The following is a 6,136-nucleotide window of genomic DNA, read 5'->3' as shown; positions in this document are numbered from 1 at the left end:
TCCCCGGGTTCTGTACCGGTCCCACAAGTGCTAAAGGGTCACAAGCGAGAAATCTGGCAATTTCTCCGAAAATCTGTCGGGACAGCAGGACGCCCTTTGCCTTTCCATCCGCCAATTGGTCCTCTATCCTCAGTCCCTCCGTCTTTACTGCTGCGGGAAGGACACGGTTTCCTGTGCATTGAACACTGGGTCCGAGTACCTACCCGTGACCCGTGATATGCCAGAGGTTTGCGGCCCTGCCTCTTTGCTACTCCGCCCCTCTGGAATCTCTCTAGAAGTCAACGCAGGACGTCCCAGAGTCTGCAAATACGGTGCCTTCTATTTCCCCACGTCCTAGTGTCTCAGCACCGCCCTAACGCACCGCCACGAACTTGGTGGCTTCAGAGGACAGAAATGCATTCTTACCCAGGGCTGGAGCCGAGTCCTAAATCAAGGTGTTGGCGGGGCTCTGCTTTCCCTGAAGAGTCCGGATGTAGATCCTTCCCCGCCTCGTCCAGCTTTTGGCGGCTCCAGGCCTTGCTCGGTAGACACGTCGCGCAAACCCCTGCCTCTCTCTGCACGTGGCCTTTCCTCCGCGCACCTGTCTCTTCTCCTTTTCTCTCTCTTTTCAGGACATTCGTCATGGGTTTTAGGGCCCACCTTACTCCAAGATGGCCTCATTCTGAGATATTTACCTTCATTACCGCTGCGAAGGAACTTTCTCCAGACAAACTCCCATTTTGATGTTCTGGATGGACATACGTTTTAGGGACACCAAACTACTAGAACCCCTTATTGCCTGTGACCCCAGATAAATCATGAGATGACAAAGAAACAGAGCACTTTTAGCTAGGAATGTAAGTATTTGAAACACGTGTTTCAAATATCAAGAAAATACTGTATCACACACTTGTATGCCCACCATCCCAGGTAAAGAAATGTAGCTTTGACCGTATTCATGTATTCTATTTTCTTTTGAATGAGATGATATAAAAATAGCAATTCTCCACCCCATGCCCTGTCTACCCTCCCCAATTATAAGCATTATTTCTGAAGTATGTTGGCGTTCGTTGATAGTTATGTGTCAACTACTTGTTATTGGAATTCTCTATGATGATACAAGTAAGTCTGGTTTACTTATTTTTCACTGTTGTGTCAGAGATTTTAGAATTGCAGTGGACTCCTCTGAGCCTCGGGAATCTTCGTAATCATCCTTGCCCTCGCCACGTCACAGCATTGTGAGAACCGAATGAGCCAACTGTGTGAACGGTCCACATAGAGTACATGCTCTACCTGATTATCAGGTAGGATGTCTCTCCTTTTCCTGGAAGGTACTCACCCCTTTAGTACTCTGCGCGAATTCCACATGCCTATTGTTATTGTTTCAAAATGATTGAAATTTTGTTTCAATAAATCATCATCACTCCTTCTTTGACAGCAGACCTTATATAAATCAGCCGTCATGAAAAGCTTTTGTAATAATATTGACAGGTCTAATTTTAGCTTGACACGCTACAGAAAGTCAAGGCAGACATTCTACCATCATGCCCCACTGGCAATAATTAATCAATTAATCTTAAAAAGCGTGCAATCTCTGAGTGGTTTCACTGGACTGGAGATGGTCACGCAGGATGATGGCTTTTGTCATGCTCCGGTAACTGTAAGTCATTTCCACAAAGCCCTTTCATCCAATCCCATGATACAACAGAACTGAGGAAAAATAGCTAAGCCCTTTAAAAATGGCTTCACTGTTGAGGAGTTTCAGTCTGTAGCACCCAGATATTCTAGTTTCCATTTGACATTGAGTTCATTTAAGGCCAGAAATTCTTGAGGTATTTTACCATGATCTTTAAGGCTTTAAATAACGTCCTAGACTTCTGGTTGATAAATAATAAAGGTGTTGTGCCACGGCACCACCATTTATTATATATAGCCCTGTCTATATTTAGGTCACTAAGCATAAATGTTTAAAACTAAATAAAACCACATGAACCAAGGTAAAATAATAAAAGCCAAGAAAGTGAGTGGAGGCGGGGAGGACATGTAAAAAGTGGAGTAGAGAGAATTGCACGAGAAATGCTGGGTTAGAGAAAATCACTGCAGGTGATCTCCAAAATTGTTTCTAAGCTTTCTGGCAGCAAAAGTAATGGAGGAAGTTCAACGCACAACGTAGCTGAGTTATCCAATCAATCATACCCACTAGTTCTAGAAAAGACACACTTGTCTTGGCACAATAAGTGCTCGATAAACATCACTTGAAGTAGGAAGCAATCTATTGCAGAAGTTTAGAATAAACTCTGGCATCAACTACAACAAATTCTCCGTGTCCCTTTCTTATACTGACCTTCCATAAGAAGCAAATAGATTGTTGAACACTAGTTCTGTAAAGGTTTTTCTAGCAACACCCAAGGTAATAAACTCCAGGCAAGTGACTTTCTGATACTCTAACGTGATACAGACATAGAGACCCGGGATTCTAAAAGAACGAATAGTTAATATGGCCCATACTTTTCCCTTTGAATGTCCGTTTTCTTAGTTGGGTTTTTGGCAAAGGATGAAAAGGGAAAAGGTGACTTTAGTAGGAGTGTTTTGTATTATCAAAACAATGGACAAAGCTTGAGATGCCAGAGTTGTGGGTGGCAACCTAACGTAAATCAAGGACACTTGTCTATATTCTGACCACGCTTTAAAGATTGTAAGGATTTGGGCAGCCAGAGCACCAAAAGGTAAAATACACAGTTCCCCAAAATAACAATTTTAGTTCTGCTCAACTGCATCCACAGGCCACCTCCCTGTGCTAGAGAAGTGGAAGGAAAGTCAAGGTCAGGGAAGCTTTGAGGAGTTACTAATTGTTCATTTCTACTGACATTAACTTTGGCTTTTGGAAAGAACTGCTTGCAGACAAATGCACTGGGATGACTAAACTTCACATTCCATCACCCCCACATAACTGGATGATTGGGTTTGTTGAAAACATTGTTTAGTATTACCCCCTTCAGTAATACTGAAAAGTCTCTGCCAACTACCGTGGTTTGACCAGTAATTTGTTTTTAACTCTTCCTGATGACAGGAATTGGTTAATATGTTCAATTATTCTTTATAATTAGGCCTGAAATGTGATGCTAAGATCAAGTCATCAGCAGAGGGGAGCATTATATGTTTATTTTTATTAATTTTGAAGTGTACTTATTCACTTACTCAACAAAGATTTATTACATGTATGGTATGTGTCAAAAACCACGCTCAGCCCTGAGGTTACAAAGATGGGAAAGATACAGTGCCTTCTCTTAGGAAGGTTTCAGATGATTGAAATAGAGTGTCAAAACTGCTAAGAAAAAGATAATGCACCAGCGTGAAGTCATCTTACCTAATCTGAGACTAGGGCTGGTAGGTCAGAAAAAGCATTCCCAAGATGATTCCCTATACTTGGAAAAGAGAAAGCAGAATTTATGCAAAATCAATGTGATAAGAGAGGGCATGGTTAATTAGGAAAACTGTAAGTAATATCCATTAATATTTACATTCAAAAGGTAGCCATATCTGTGTTTGGGGATAGAACACATGGTTTCTGTGTTCCAAAAACTCAAGGAGAATATTTACTTGTAGATTGTCCCAGGTTGGTGATGTTCCCAGTTAAATGACAGAAAACACTGTATGAAACCCAGACCTAAAATAATTTTCACAGATAAAGTTTCAAGAATCATACACTGATAATATTTTTCTAAATCGCAAAACAAATTAGGAAAAAAAATCCGGTATGAGTGAGAGCCACCAAAAACAATATAAAATTGAATTAGACTAACATAGACTGCCAATATCCATATGACATAAAAAGTATATTTAAGGATATATGAGAGAGACCAGGAAAACTGACCAAGGAGTTAGATAATATTAACATAATTACACCTGAAACAAATACAGCTTGCAGAAAAAAAAATTCACAATAGAAATGAAAAATTCAAATGTATCATGTCTTATCTGAAGAAATAAGATTATCTGAAGAAATATCATGTCTTCACTGAAGAAATAGTGAACTGAAAACTCGTTCTGAAAACACTTCCCAGAATGTGATACCAGAAGATGTAAAAAATAATAGAAAAGTATATAGATATGGAAGACAAAGTGACCTCATCAGACTTCCAGAAGAATTAATAGAAAACAGGAAATGAAGTATTGAAGAATCATTACCTGAGAATGTTCCAGAGCATAAACAATAAAAACAAACAACATGATGAAAGAAAAAAGGAAGGAAGGAAGGAAGGAAGGAAGGAAGGAAGGAAGGAAGGACAGACAGACTTACTTCACTATAAGAAAACAACACCATAATGAAGCATTGTAACACCATAGAAAAAGGAAACACCTCAAAAGCACCAGAAAGACGTATGCCCTACAAATGGATGATCGTTGGACTAGCAGCAAATTCCCTAAAAGCAAAAATGTAAATCAAGGACAGCAAGATATCTTTAATATACTTAGAGAAAATAATGTCCAGCATCAAATGGCCAGCAATTTTATGATTGGTAAAACTATATTTTAAGAAAAGAAGATAGAATGTAAATTTCCAGGGAGAAAAAATTGTTGTACCAATGAATCATCACCAGAAAAACCATTAAGGATATATTTCAGGAAGGAAGAAAATAAGCTTCAAATCATAGTCTGAAATTTAAAAAAAAGTCACAAAATGTTAGACATATCAGTTAACATATAATTCAATATTGGGTGTATATAGTTAAATATTTGTCCAATTTGGGTATTTTATTTTCTAATAATGAAATCTTAAGTTGTAGACAAAAATAGTATATGACTCTAAAGTGATATAATTTAATTTAAGGCATTGTTAAGTATTTTATTACCTGATATGAACTATAGCATTTACCTTTAGTTTTGCTAACTATGCATGGTGAGACTGCTAACATTTAAAACTTATAAAAAATAAAAATAGAAAGGATGTGATGGAATGAGTGTAAACCTTTACAATCAATTCAAATTAAGACAAGAGAAAAAATACAGAAAAACATGTTAAATTGAAAGCAAAATATTAAGTTAATAAAAATTAATCCAAATATAATAGTAACCATAAAAATATAAAAAGACTAAATTCTTTAAGGAAGAGAAAAATATAGACAAAATGGACATAAAATACATCATTATATGCTGGAGAGAGTTAAAATCTAGGTATGCAGAAAGTTTGAAAATTAAAGAGTGTATAAATATATGCCAGCAAATACTAATCTAAAGAAAAGTTGTATAACTGTATTGAAATTAGGCAAATAGCTTTTTAAATAAAAAAAAATAATCCAAGATGAAAAAGATCACTTTATTATGATAAAAGTTTTTATCCAGCCAGAAGACCTATAGTTTTAAACTTGAAGACACCAAATACATTAGCTTAAAAATATATAAAGCAGTTATTTCTTATTTCCAGTCCAACATGGAAGAAGCTAAGAGATTTTCACTCCAGCCTAATAACAAGTAAGAAACAGTAAATTGGAAACTCAACGATGCTTATTAGATCTATAAGATAAGTTAAGTCACAGGGTAAACCACTGTTCCAAAAAGAGAAGAGGACACAAGTAGATACAGAAAAGCACAACTCACGCAAGCATAAATTCAGAGAAGAAAATCCAAGTATCGGGATGGGAAAAACTAAACTGTAATTGCTGACATTCTAGAGGCTCAGTGTGAACAACCTAGAAAAATAAAATCTATGACCCAGCAATAGCACTGCTAGTAATTTACCCAAGGGATACAGGAGTGCTGATGCATCGGGGCCCTTGTACCCCAATGTTTATAGCAGCACTCTCAACAATAGCCAAATTATGGAAAGAGCCTAAATGTCCATCAACTGATGAATGGATAAAGAAGATGTGGTTTATATACACAATGGAATACTATGCAGCAATGAGAAAGAATGAAATATGGCCTTTTGTAGCAACGTGGTTGGAAGTGGAGAGTCTTATGCTAAGTGAAATAAGTCATACAGAGAAAGACAGATACCATATGTTTTTGCTTTTATGTGGATCCTGAGAAACTTAACAGAAGACCATGGGGGAGGGGAAGAAAAAAAAAAGAGGTTAGAGAGGGAGGGAGCCAAAACATAAGAGACTCTTAAAAACTGAGAATAAACTGAGGGTTGATGGGGGGGGTGAGAGGGAGG

Source organism: Herpailurus yagouaroundi, unplaced genomic scaffold (genome assembly GCF_014898765.1).
Source record: "Herpailurus yagouaroundi ecotype Mexico unplaced genomic scaffold, PumYag 197, whole genome shotgun sequence".
Classification (NCBI taxonomy): Eukaryota; Metazoa; Chordata; class Mammalia; order Carnivora; family Felidae; genus Herpailurus; species Herpailurus yagouaroundi.
Note: the sequence above shows the minus strand (reverse complement) of the source record.